Here is a 14,755-nt window from a genome sequence, read left to right on the forward strand (position 1 = left end):
TGCTTTGATTCATGTTTATATTGAACTATGTTTGATTCTAGTTTGATTATAAGGAATACTTTCAGTTGTTAATGGTTTGTTGTGACTCAAATTACAATAGATCTACATAACTTTGAAGATATTCTTTTCATGTTTTGATACTGTGAAATTAGGAAATCCTGTTATTCACCATCGTCCCTTGGGCATGGTTGGGTGATGGAATCCTCCCTAACTTTCACAACTCTCTCAGATTGGTTGTAGGATTAGTAAATCTTGTTCTGAGCCATTGTCTCATGGGCATGGTTTTGTGATGGAATAACTTCTAGTTCTCACACTGCTCTTCCATTAAGAATTAGGTCAAAGGAAGTTTAGATTGATTTTACTGAGATATCTTCTAATTGGATAAGATGGGACTCTGATTCCAGTTGTGTTCAAGCATAGATCTTCCTCATCTCTACAAGTGGATCCTTGGGAACCTTAGTTTCCCACCTTTAAATTCACTAGTTTTAATTAATTTAATCGCAATTACTCTCTCAAATATTCCAAATGTAGGTTTTCATTTTCTTCTAGTTCCACTTCTAGTTGCTTTCAGAATTACACATGAGATTTGTCCCTGTGGATTCAACCTTAGTCTTACTGAGATTATGACTACATTGTGACCCTACACTTGGGGTTGTGAACAAGTTTTTGGCACTGTTGCCGAGGACTAACGGTTGCATTTTTATGAGATTAGCTACTTTTAGAATTGGGTTAAGATTAGGGTTTGTTTTATGTTTTTAGAAACTTTCTAATTTTAGGATTTCTTTTATTTTTAGAAACTTTCTAATTCTAGGTTTACAAACTTTTCTAAAGTGATTTTAGAATCTAACTTTTTTAGAAACTTTTTATTTTCTATTTTTTAGAAACTGACTTGTTTTGTTTTGTTTTGCAGGATTTTAATTAGGAACTTCTAATTTGGTAACTTCTTCCCAATTCCTTCTCTCTTTCTATTTCCTTTCTCTCTTTTAGGTTTATGTTAGAATCTGAAATTGAGGGCTGAGAGTGTTTCATGCCCAAGTGGGTCCGTGATAACACTCAGCATCTTTTGAGTGTAGGAGGATCGGTTGAGTGGTTATCTATCCATCACAGGATTAGACACCACTCAAGATCCTCAATGTTAATGAGGTTATGACTGCAAATCAACCGGTTAATCAACCGAAAAGACAACCTCAACCTAGGGTTGAGGAAGTCCAGGATGAAAATGAGGTGTATCAAGTACCCCCGCCTCCTACTGTGTGAGACTATTTACAACCGGCGGGGGTGAGCACGCATTCATGCATGATTTTTTCAGAAAATATAGGACACATGGATATCAAGCCAGGGGTGATCCAACTCCTTCCAAAATTCCATGGACTTAAATATGAAAGTCTATATCTGCACTTGAAAGAGTTTGATGAGATTATAGCCACTTTATATTTTCCTAACGTGTCTGAGGACACGGTCAGACTGAAACTCTTCCCCTTTTCTTTGAAAGAGAAGGCTAAGATGTGGTTACATTCACTACATCCCCGATCTATTGGCACATGGAATGATATGATAAGGGAGTTCATAGAGAAAATTTTTTCCATACTATAAAACGAACACCCTTAGAAAGTCAATCATGAACTTCGCCCAAAAGGAGGATGAAACATTCTTCCAATGTTGGGAACAACTTAAGGAACTTGTTAGTTCATGCCCACAACATGGTTTTGAAACGTGGCGCATCACAAATTTCTTCTATAATGGATTGACATCTTCTATGCGCCAATTGGTCGAGACGATGTGCAATAGGGAATTCATGAACAATGATGTCGATGATGTGTGGGACTATCTAAACAGACTTGCTAAAAATGCACAATCATGGGACATCTCGCCAAAACCCACCATTTCTAAGCCTACTCAATCAAAGGAAAGGGGACAAATGTATATTTTAAAGGAGGAAGATGATATAAATGCTAAAATGGCTAGTCTCATAAGAAAACTACTCGAGGTCATGGAACTTAAGAAGAATAAGGCTAAGTAAGTTATTTGCGGTATTTGTGCTTGTAACATACATACAACTGAGAATTGTCCAACAATACCTGCTTTTTAAGAAATTCTAAATGAGCAATCAAATGCCATGAACAACTACCAAAGATCTTTCAGTGGACCCACCTCAAATACATATAAATCGAGCTGGAGGAATGGACAAACTGCTACTCCTCAAGGTTTCTTCAATCAAATTTCAAACCAAGGGAGACCTCAAGAGGATCTAGTCTGAAAACATATTCAAAACCAAGAGTTTATCACTCAAGGTATATTGCAAAGCCTTCAAGACCTTTCAAAGGCCATACAAGGGCGTGAGACAAAAAATTCAATTGAGGAAAAAGAGATTCTTCCAGCCCAACCTTTCCCAAATCCTAAATCGTAATACGAAATAAGTGATCCAAGCTCTTCAAATCAAATGGAGCAAGCTAAGTCTATCACCACTCTTAAGAGTGGGAAGATAATTGACAAATCTATTACGGTAATGGTTGAAAAGCTTAAGGACCCAGAAGAGGACAATGATGATAGACCTAACACTACTCTACAAGAATTGGAACCAGAACTTCAAGGCAAACCGATTGCCCCATTCCCCCAACGGTTGGTTGCACCAAAATTTCTCTCTAACTCTCAGGACATTCTAGATGTGTTAAAACAAGTGAAGGTCAATATTCCTTTACTGGATGCAGTTAAACAAATACCTTCATATACCAAATTTCTAAAAGACTTGTGTATGACCAAAAGATAACAAAATATTCAAAAGAAAGTCTTCTTAACCGAAAAGGTGAGTGCCATCCTAAAGTAAGATGTAGCATAGAAATACAAAGATCCCGGTAACCCAACTGTCGCTTGTGTAATTGGGAACTACCGAATTGAGCACACACTTCTTGACTTAGGAGCAAGTGTAAATTTGATCCTTTACTCAGTCTACAAACAGTTAGGTTTGGGCGAATTGAACCCCAGCCTAACCATATTACAACTTGCTGATTGCTCAGTTCATATACCGAGGGGGGTAATTGAGGATGTGTTGGTCCAGGTTGACAGATTCTACTACCCGGTAGATTTTATCATCTTGGATAGGGAACCCATCAGTAACATGAGCACTCAAATTCTCGTCATTCTTGGTCGCCTATTCATTATCACTTCAAACGCAATCATTAATTGTAGGAATGGGGTCATGAGTATGTCTTTCGGGAATATGACATTGGAGTTGAATATCTTTTTCAACACAGGCAAACAGTTATAAGATGATGACGATTTCCACAACATTAACATGATTGACTCTTTCATGAAAAATAGAACTTTGATGACCTTATCCTCTAACCCTCTAGAGACGTGCCTGGCCCACTCTCATTATTTTGATGATGACATGATTAGGGAGATGGGTGCCATGCTTGATACTGTGCCAGTACTTAAAGTTAACCAGTGGAGGCTACAATTTGAAGAATTGCCCCAAACTGATGCAGTACCTCTACCATCTAACTTCAAGGCACCGAAGCTTGACTTAAAACCTTTGCCCTCTGATTTGAAATATGTCTATTTAGGTCAAGATGAGACATAACTAGTGGTGATTTCATCCCACCTTGAGAAAAAATAAGAGAGTATGGTCATTTCTACTCTCGAAAAAGATAAAGGAGTTATTGGGCATATTATCACAGATCTCGATGTGGTGAATGAACTCCTTTCAACTGAATGTTTCGATTCTTTAGAAGATTGCCCAGTGCACTTTGTGGATATAAATAATCTCATGATATAAGACATAGTGGATGGCTGGCAAGGCAATACCTCGGTAGTTGTTACTGATTGAGAGAACCCTTATTCTGAAGAACCTCCTCCCCTACATCCTGAATGTCTACCATTAAAGGAAGAGGAGTTAAAAATTAAACCGAAGACTGAAACTTTGGAGTGTGTTGAGATTACACTACCTAGTAAGAATTTTTAAGAATTCTATCTACTTGTAGTCTCTGATTCACCATGTAGTACTAACATTGAAACTTTTTCTATCATAGGTGAATCATATATACTTTTGATACCTTAGGCGATTCAACGACAATTTTTTGCTGAGGTCTATAAATTTCTATGAAAATTCATGCTCTGGGGCATCTAAGCCTATTACAAAAAGGGCTTTTGGATGATCTTATTGAGAAACCTAATGAGAAATTTATCAAGATATTGGCCGGAGGAGGAACCTTGCGGCATGACTGAGTAGTTTTTCCCCTTACTTTCCTAGCTTAGGTTTAGTTTATTGCTTTCATGTTATGTCTAGGATAGTCAGCTTTATGCTGCTTAAGATAGTTTACTTTCTGCCATTTTAGGATAGTCGGCTTTATGCTGCTTAGGATAGTTTGCTTCTGCCGTTTTAAGATAGTTTGTTTTTAGTTGATAAACTCTTGTGCTAACCCACCTTCACGCTGAGATCCTTTGGAAAAAGCCTTAAAATCTCTTCATCAGGTACTATCTTTCCATCACTTCTCTTTCAACTACGTTGTCTCTTTTTTAAATAATGCTTATTTCTTTTACATTGAGGACAATGTAGATTTTAGGTTGGGGATGGGAGATTAGGTTACCTAATCAGTAGGTATTTTCTTAGTTTTGAGAAAAATTTGTAAAAATTTTGAAAATTTTTCAATGTTTATCTGTTGGAAAGTGATAAGTTGTGTATTTAAGATTGTTTTGAGTATGATGAAAGGATAAAAATTGAATTTTGAATTGTTGGAGTTGGAGCAACTAAGTAACCTATCACTTATGGTTCTTACATTCAATTTATTAAGAGTAAGTTCGAATATTATGTTATTCAAATTATTTTCTATGAGTAGTACTAGATTTTTTGATTGTTAGCATGTGGATCATTGAAAGATATTGAGAACCAAATTTGAAGAATTTTATCCACCTTAAAAGAAGAAAAAGAACTAGTTAAAAAATAAGAGATCGACAAAAAGGTCATGTGTGGTGAAAAAGACTAGAAAAGAATGTGAAAATAATGCAAAGTTTGAAAAAGAATGAAGAAGGACAACACCTTTAAAGGGAATGAAAAATGTCCTTAAAAAGGATTTAATGTCTGAAGAAGACTGAATGAATACAAATGACCGTCGATATAAAATCAAAAACTGTAAAAAGAAGGAAAAAGGGGATAAGTTCGGAATCAGTACTTGTGTTTTCAACCAATCTGGAAGTGATAAGCATGGCTAACATTATGAAAAGATAGTATTTTCACTAAGCACGTTGAAAAACTTGATATACGAACTATGCTCTGACCTAATGGATAAAGGATTTATTTAATCGGTTGCTTATGTGATTAGGCTCCAGGTTTTTAAAAACTCACTTTCTCATCTTGAGTCTACTCATACATAAGATTATTTTCTGAAAAAGGTTGAACATTGTGCATTAAACTTATTTTTTGCATACTTGCTTGGGATTAGTAAAATGTTGGTTGGGGATTGTGTAGAGGGTCAAATATTGCATATTGGATCCTAGTTATTCCTTGGTTTTATGAACATGATAATGCTTAATGTTCTATTTTAATCATGTATGTGGTGCAAGGTGAATTCAATAACTTAAATTAAAAAGGATGTTAAAAGCATGGATTTGATGTTCAAGAATCACCAAGACTAGGAATGAAGAATGCACATACTGAAGATCCAAGAAAATCAAGTCAAGAATGAAGAAAATCAGAGTTTTGAAGTGAATTTGCGTGATCCTCGACCAGTCCTGGACTCTGTTCGACCAGTCGAGCTGCCTTGACTCGAAATCCATCAACTAAAATTGCTAAAATCAGGTCATCCTCGACCAGTTGAAGGTGCCCTCGACTAGTCCACAGATTTCCTCGACTTGTCCAAGGTTACGTGGACAGCACCGAAGTGCAAAAATTTGAAGCGGTTTCTAGATTTTTCTAACTCAGTGTGAAAGTTTAAGTTGTAAAATTATAAATACGGGTCCCTAGGGCATCCTTAAAGATTATCTAGGGTTGGAGGAGTGAAGCAAAAGCGTGGAGAAGCCCTCACCAAGAGTGTTTCTTTCCTTTCCTTAGTTGTTTTTATGCTTTTCTTAAGAGATTCTAGTTCAATCATGTCTATGGTTGGCTAAATCTCTTAACTAGGGATAAGAGGTGAAGCTTGTAGTGTGATGGGTCATTTTCTATTGCTTTGATTCATGTTTATATTGAACTATCTTTAATTTTAGTTTGATTATAAGGAATACTTTCAGTTTTTAATGGTTTGTTGTGACTTAAATTACAATAGATCTGCGATAGTTTTGAGTATGTTCCTTTCATGTTTTGAGATTGTGAAATTAGGAAATCCTGTTGTTCACCATAATCCCTTGGGCATGGTTGGGTGATGGAATCCTCCCTAACTTTCACAACTCTCTCAGATTGGTAAATCCTGTTGTGAGCCATTGTCTCATGGGCATGGTTTTGTGATGGAATCACTTCTAGTTCTCACACCGCACTTTCATTGAGAATTAGGTCAAAGGAAGTTCAGATTGATTTTACTGAGATATCTTCTAATTGGATAAGATGGGAATTTGATTCCAGTTGTGTTCATGAATCAAGCATAGATCTCCCTGATCTTTACAAGTGGATCCTTAGAAACCCTAGTTTCCCACCTTTAAATTCACTAGTTTTAATTAAATTAATCACAATTACACATGTGATTAGTCCCCATGGATTCGAACTCGGTCTTACCGAGATTATTACTACATCGCGACCCTACAATTGGGGGTTGTGAACAGTACGTTTTTGAAAGCAACTAGAAGTAGAACTAGAAGAAGATGTCAACCTAAATCTGGAATATTTGAGAGAGTAATTGAGATTAAAGTGATTAGAAGTAACAAATTCAAAGGTGGTAACTAGGGTTTCCAAGGATCCACTCGTGAGATCTATGCTTGATTTAAGGACACAATTGGAATCAGAGTCCCATCTTATCCAGTTGGAAGATATCTCAATAAAACCAAATCTGAACTTCTTTTGACCTAATTCACAACGGATGAGAGTAGTGAGAACTGGAAGTGATTGCATCATAAAACCATGCCCAGGAGACAATGGCTCACAATAGGATATACCAATCTCATAAACAAACATACTAGAATCATGAAGATTAGAAAGGATTCTGTCACCCAACCATGCCCATGGGACGATGGTGAACAACAGGATTTTCTAATTTCACAATCTTAATACATGAAGAGAACATACTCAAAGCTATCCCAGATCTATTGTAATTTAAGTCACAACAAACCATTAAAAATTGAATGTATTCCTTAAATATCAAACCAGAATCAAAGAAAGTCCAACTTAAACATGAATTAAAGTAATAAAAAACATCCCATCATGCTATAAGCTTCACCTCTTAGCCCTAACTAAGAGGTTTATACAACCATAGACATGATTGAACTAAAATCTCTTAAGAAAAGCATAAAAACGACTAAGGAAGAGGAAGAAAAACTCTTGGCAACGGCTTCTCCATGCTTTTTCTCCACTCCTCAAACCCTAGAAGAACCTAGGGATGCCTTGGGGACTTCTATTTATGGTTGTGCATCACCTCCCTTCGCACCGAGTTGGAAAATTTCAGAAACCTCCTCAAATTTACGCAGTCTGCCCAACATCCGCGTAACCCTCGACTGGACGATGATAGCCTTCGATTGGTCGAGGATCACCTTTGAATGGTCAAGGATGACTGGAATTTAGAGGATTTTTCTACTGGAGTTCGAGTTGAGGAATCTTTGACTAGTCAAGCAGGATTCTTCGATTGGTCGAAGATGGGCTTAAACTAGTCGAAGGATGCAAATTTTTAGTGTTCTTTTTCTTCACTTCAAATCTTTAATGCTCTTCATTCCTCACTTGGTTTTCTTAGATCTTTGGCATGTGAATTCTTCATTCTTGATCTCATAAGATCCATCCTTGGCTTTAGTGATTATTAAGCGTTAAATCCATGCTTACAGCAGCCCTTTCAATCCAAGCTCTTAAATTCACCTTGCAACACAAATATGATTAAAATAGAACATTGAGCATTATCATGTTCATAAAACCAAGTAATAAATGGGGGATAATATGCAATATTTGACCCTCAACACAATCCCCAACCAACATTTTGCTAGTCCCGAGTAAAGTATGCAAAAATTGAACTTCAATGCGCAATGTTCAAACCTTTTTCAGAAAACAATCTTTTGTGTAATCAAGTATGAATGAGTAGACTCAAGATGAGAAAGTGAGATTTTGAAAACCTGGAGGCGAATCACATAAGCAATCAATCAAATAAGTTCTTTATCCATTAAGTCAGAGCATTGTTCGCATATCAAGTTTTTTCAATGTGATTAGTAAAAATACTATCTTTTCATAATGTTAGCCATGTTCATCACTTCAATATTAGTTGAAAACTCCAGTACTGATTTCGAACTTATCCCCTTTTCCTTCTTTTTTCAGTTTTTAATCTTAGATTGACGGTCATTTGTATTCATTCAGTCTTTTCATCTTTTCTCTTTTCTTTCAGATTTTTCATTCTTTTTCAGACTTTATCAATCTTTTCACCATACATGACCCTTTTTGTCGATCTCCTATTTTTTAATTGGTTCTTTTTGTTTTAAGGTGGATAAAATTCTCTAGACTCGGTTCTCAATATCTTTCAATGATCATCATACTAACAATCAGAAAATCTAATACTATTCACAGAAAACAATTTGAATATGTCTTGTGATTTAGATTAACATAATAATCAAATTTCCTCTTAATCAATTGAGTGCAAGGACCGTAAGTGATAGGCTACTTAGTTGATCAAACTCCAATAATTCAAAATTCACTTCCTATCTTATCTTCATACTCAAATCAGTCTTAAATACACAACATATCAGTTTCCAAACAGATAAACATTGAAAATTTTTTAAAAAATTTATAAATTTTGCTCAAAACTAAGAAAACACTGATTGGTTTACCTAATATCCCATCCCCAACTTATAATCTACATTGTCCTCAATGTAAAAGAAATAAGCATGATTTGCAAAAGAGACAGTGTAATTGAAGGAGAAGTGATGGAAAGATAGTACCTGATGAAGGAATTTTGAGGTTTTTTCTAAAGGATCTCAGCGTAAAGGTGGGTTAGCACAAGAATTAAACAACTAAAAAGCAAACTATCCTTAACAAACGGAAAGCAAACTATCCTAAACAAACGGAAAGCAAACTATCCTAAAACAGTGGAAGCGAACTATCCTAGTTCTAAATTCTATGAAAGCAATAAACATAATTATACCTCCGTCAGACTAGGAGGTCAATCCTGGTAAACAGGATCAAACAAAGGTATGAACATGTCCTCTGAATCGAATTTCTCAACAAATGGCTTTAACCGATGTTCATTTACTTTAAAAGCATTGCCATTGTTCGGATTCTTTATCTCGACGGCTCCATGAGGATAGACATTAGTAATAATGAAAGGGCCGGTCCAACAAGATCCGAGTTTACTTAGAAAAAGTTGTAACTGAGAATTGTACAAAAAGACTTTTTAACCAACTACGAATGATTTCCAAAGGATGTGTTGGTCATGAAACACTTTCATCTTGTCCTTGTACATTCTCGAGTTCTCGTACGCATCATTCCGAATTTCTTCGAGTTCATTCAACTGAAGTTTGCGTAGCGAGCCAGTGTTGTTCAGATTGAAATTTAAATTTTTGATTGCCTAGTAGGCTCTATGTTCCAACTTCATAGGCAAGTGGCAAGCCTTTCCATAGACAAGTCTAAAGGGAGACATTCCAATAGGGGTCTTAAATGCGGTACGATAAGCCCATAAGACATTGGTCAATCAGATTGACCAATCCTTACAGTCAGGGTAACCATCTTTTTCGAGATGTGTTTAATTTTCCTATTAGAAATCTCAGCTTGCCCACTTATTTGTGGGTGGTGTGGAATGTTCACTTTGTGGGAGATGCCATATTTCTTCTTTAAGTTCGCGAATGGAATATTACAAAAGTGTGAGCCCCCATCATTAATGATGGCTCGAGGTGTTCTAAACTAGGAAAGCATGTTCTCTTTTATAAACTTAATGACTGTTTGATTGTCATTGTTCCAGCATGGAATCGATTCGACCCATTAAATGACATAGTCTACTGCTAGCAGAATGTATAAATTCCTAAAGGATTGGGGGAATGGTCCCATGAAATCGATGCCCCAACAATCAAATGCTTCAATGATCAGAATAGGGTTCAGAGGCATCATATTTCGATGGGACAATGCTCGCAACTTCTGACAATGCTCACAAGCTTTGCAAAAATCATGTGTCCTTAAACATAGTGGGCTAGTAAAAGCCACACTGTAGACTCTTGGTTGTGGTCTTTTTAGCAGAAAAGTGACCACCACAGGCTTGAGAGTAACAAAAAGAGATGACACTTTGGTGTTCATTGTGTGGCATACATCTTAAGATTTGGTCTGGACAATATTTAAACAAATATGGATCATCACAGAAGAACATATGAACCTCAGTGAAGAATTTCTTTTATCTTGTGTAATCCAATGTGTTGGCGTGAAACCTATGGCAAGATAGTTAGCAATATCAGCAAACCAAGGTGAATGGGAGACTTTGAACAATTGTTCGTCAGGGAACATTTCATTTATGTGTCATCTCAAGGGAATTAGAGAGATCAAGGTGGGAATGATTGTCGCTTCTCAAATAAAAAATCGGGCTCACAAAATTTCCGATCACCGAATTTGGTGCCGATAGCCTCCGTAGTACCCCATTCTCAGCTCCCGGTGCGCATACGCCAAATTCTGATCCTGAGATCCTACAAGGAGGATTTTCCAACGTACATTTATCTCATAAGAAGCATAACCACAAGTTTACCCAAATTACAAATGCAACATCATCATCACATATCCACTAATATAAATATTTGAATACAATGCTGAAAGGAAAATACATATATCGAAAATCAAAGCTTTAGAGTCCGCTACATGCTCCAAGCTTAGCGCTGCTGCAACCTAACACCACCTACACACATCTATCATGCATAAGCTTATAGAAAGCTTGGTGGGTGGTGAAAGTGTGTGCACAAGATAAGTGCCAAGTAAGCAATATCAGAATAATCAAAGTAAGCAGAAATACTGACAAGTCCATGAGTCATACAATATTAGAGTACGCAATACAGATCAACTATGCAATTGAGGAGTCTTAGAGAGCCAAATATCAGATGCCGAGGGTATAATGCAATATGTAAATCCTGCTAAGTCCGTCTAGGCCATATAAGTACAGAAAACATAACAACCCAAAATGCCATATGCCTGCACATGCAATATGCAATACGAATGAAATGACTAAGCTGGAGTGAGAGGTCAGGATAATAGTACATAATATCGCAGGCTACGAGGTCCATCACAAGGGACTTTTATCCAAACCAGTCCCATACCTAAATTTGGATAGTCAGACTCAATGTGGTAAACTCTTGATCTCAGGTTAATCGCACGCCCAACTGAAATCCTGGTCATGTGAAGGTATACGTAAGAAATAGTTGCGCACCACCAGCCCGAGTGGATAGTGAATGAATGAATGAATGAGTATACAATTCCTGCTCAATAAGTCCACATGTCAGTATGGTTCCTCTCTAGGGAATCACCGGGGTCTATTACACTCCAAACCAGATTGCCGCCCCATTGCGTACAATATGGTGAGTGGATGAGACCTCACTATCCGCTTGCCAATATCGGGCCCAGTTCATCGATAGCGGACCCATTCCTCGAGCTGGTCAGACTCGGCCTAGCATTGCCCCCTCCTCTCGGGAAGGTAAGGCCGCACCCCCTTTCAACCGACCACGACACAGTGGGAGATGCAGCTTAACGGTATACGGCCCTCATGTGCTCTTGCGTTCACTCAGTCTAGACATTGGAGCAACCTCTGAAACCAAGAGGGTTTAGGGACTTTCACCCAGGGATATCTATAGCACCCCATGTAGAATAGATTTTTGGTGTCCCATCTGGCCATCCATGAAATACCTGTGGAGGCTACGACCCTGATGTCGCTAGGGCGTACATCAATCACAACACACAATGCAAGATGCATGAGTCACACAATCCAGTCATGCATCAATCCTGCACATACCGTGTACTCATGTAAGACAATCTCCGCTTATCAGGGAGTCTCATAACAACATGCCCAATGACATATGCAATGGTCAACCACATCTCATAACAAACATGCAGATGATGCGTATGGGCATGTATCGTGATGCTATGCTGTCACATACTCATAGTCAGTATCTATAACTGACACTGACAATCGGCCTCGACAATGTGGACATTTAACCAACATCGCTCCCAAGGAGTGACCCACATAGAGCCTAACATATAGTGGACCCATGACCTCACACAAGGGCCTAATACACATCACGATGGGCCTCAAATACGGCCGCATATACATCACATTGGGCCTTAAACATGAGTCGCATATACATCATATAGGTCCCGACAATCAGCCTCGGCAATCGAAATCGGCCTCAATACTCGGCCTCGATAATTAGAATCGGCTTATACAATCGGCCTCGACAAATCGAAATTGGCCTTGATGCTCAGCCTCGACAAATCAAAATCGGCCTATACAAATTGAAATCGGCCTCGATGCTTGACCTCGACAATTGGAATCGGCCTATACAATTGGCCTCGACAATCGAAATCGGCTTATACAATCGGCCTTGACAATTGGAATTGGCCTCGATACTCGGCCTCGACAATCGGAATCGGCCTATATAATCGGCCTCGACAAATCAGAATCGGCCTTAATACTCGACCTCGACAATCAAAATTGGCCTATACAATCGGCTTTGACAATCGGAATCGGCCTCGACAATCGAAATTGGCCTATACAATTGGCCTCGATAAATCAGAATCGACTTCGACAATCAAAATCGGCCTATACAATTGGCCTCGACAAATCAGAATCGACCTATACAATCGGCCTCGAAAAATTAAAATCAGCCTCGACAATCAGAATTGGCCTATACAATCGGCCTAGACAAATCAGAATTGGCCTTGATGCTCAGCCTCGACAATCGAAATCGACCTATACAATCGGCCTCGAAAAATCAGAATCGGCCTCGATACTCGACCTCGACAATCAAAATTGGCCTATATAATCAGCCTCAATAAATTGAAATCGGCCTATATAATCGGCCTCGACAAATCGAAATTGGCCTCGATACTCAGCCTCGACAATCAGAATTGGCCTATATAATCGGCCTCGACAAATTAGAATCGACCTCAATACTCAGCCTCGACAATCAGAATCGGCCTATACAATTGGCCTCGACAAATCGGAAGTGGCCTAAGGGAAGGTCATAATGTGGACATTAAACCATCATTGCCCATCAATGTGGTCATTTAACTAACATTGCTCCCAAGGAGTGGCCCACACAGAGCCATACGTATAGTGGGCCATGGCCTCACACAAGGGCCTAATATACATCGCCATAGGCCTCACTCAAGGGCCTCACATAAGGGCCTCACTCATGGGCCATAAATATATCATAATGGGCCACGCCCATGGGCCTTGAATACACCAAGTGGGCCGCATCAATGGATCGCACCAATGGGCCTCAAATACACAATAGGTAGGCCCTGCACATGGGTCTCATATGCATCAAATGGGCTACATATCTGGGCCTCGAATACATCAAATGGGTTGTATCAATGGGCCATAAATACGTAATAGGTGGGCCTCACTCATGGGCTAAAATACATCATGATGGGCCTCATGAATGGGCCGCAAATATACCACATTAGGCCTTACATATGGGCCTCAAATATACACTAAAGGTGGGCCTCAAATATACATTACAGGTGGGCCTTAACACATGGCCGGGCAGTGTGGATGAATCACATCCATCAAGGTGGGATCGACAGAAGAACGGTGTGGACATAAGATACATATATCATGGTGGAGTCCTCATCACTGTTCAAACACGTCCAGCACCGTCCAGATCATCTAGACGGTGTGGATGAACAAATGCATAGGGGCAACACAACACCGTCCAAACTGCCCAGCATAGATGGACAGCGTGAATACGATACATGTATCAAGGTGGGGTCCTATAGTGGGACGGCTTGGATAAAATCCATACCTCATGGTGGGGTCCACACGTGTGGCCCACCAGATGAAATGGACGGACGGTTTGGATTTCTCATGTCCAGGTCCCACCGTCCAGAGCACATGAACGGTGAGGATATAGGCCACATACAGAAAGGTGGGTTCCCACATGGGGCCCACCGTATATGATATACATATATATAATATATTAATACCATCTGAAAGCCAGATGTATATATATATATATATATATATATATTATATTATATATAATATAAACAACACCTATAGCCTGCCACGTCTAGCGGCCACCGTACATTTGGATTGGAGGGTGTGGACGCAAGACACCTGCATCACGGTGGGGTCCATAGGATCTGATGATGTCACTGGATGGGATGGACCACCGTCCAGATGATGTATGGCGTAGATAGAACATATACATCATGGTGGTATCCCACCTGCCATCTGAAAATGGCTGGACGGTGTGAGATAAGAACAGATACATCATGGTGGTATCCCACCGTCTAGATGATGGACGGCTGGGATAAAACACTTACATCACACGTGGGCTCCACACGTCTAGATACACCACATACATCATAGTGGAGTACACGGCACCGTCCAACACTATCCAGCTGGGCAGTGTAGGTAAACCACATACATCATGGGGTGGATGTCCACTGTCTAGA

The sequence above is a fragment of the Magnolia sinica genome, chromosome 9, assembly GCF_029962835.1.
Source record: "Magnolia sinica isolate HGM2019 chromosome 9, MsV1, whole genome shotgun sequence".
NCBI lineage: Eukaryota > Viridiplantae > Streptophyta > Magnoliopsida > Magnoliales > Magnoliaceae > Magnolia > Magnolia sinica.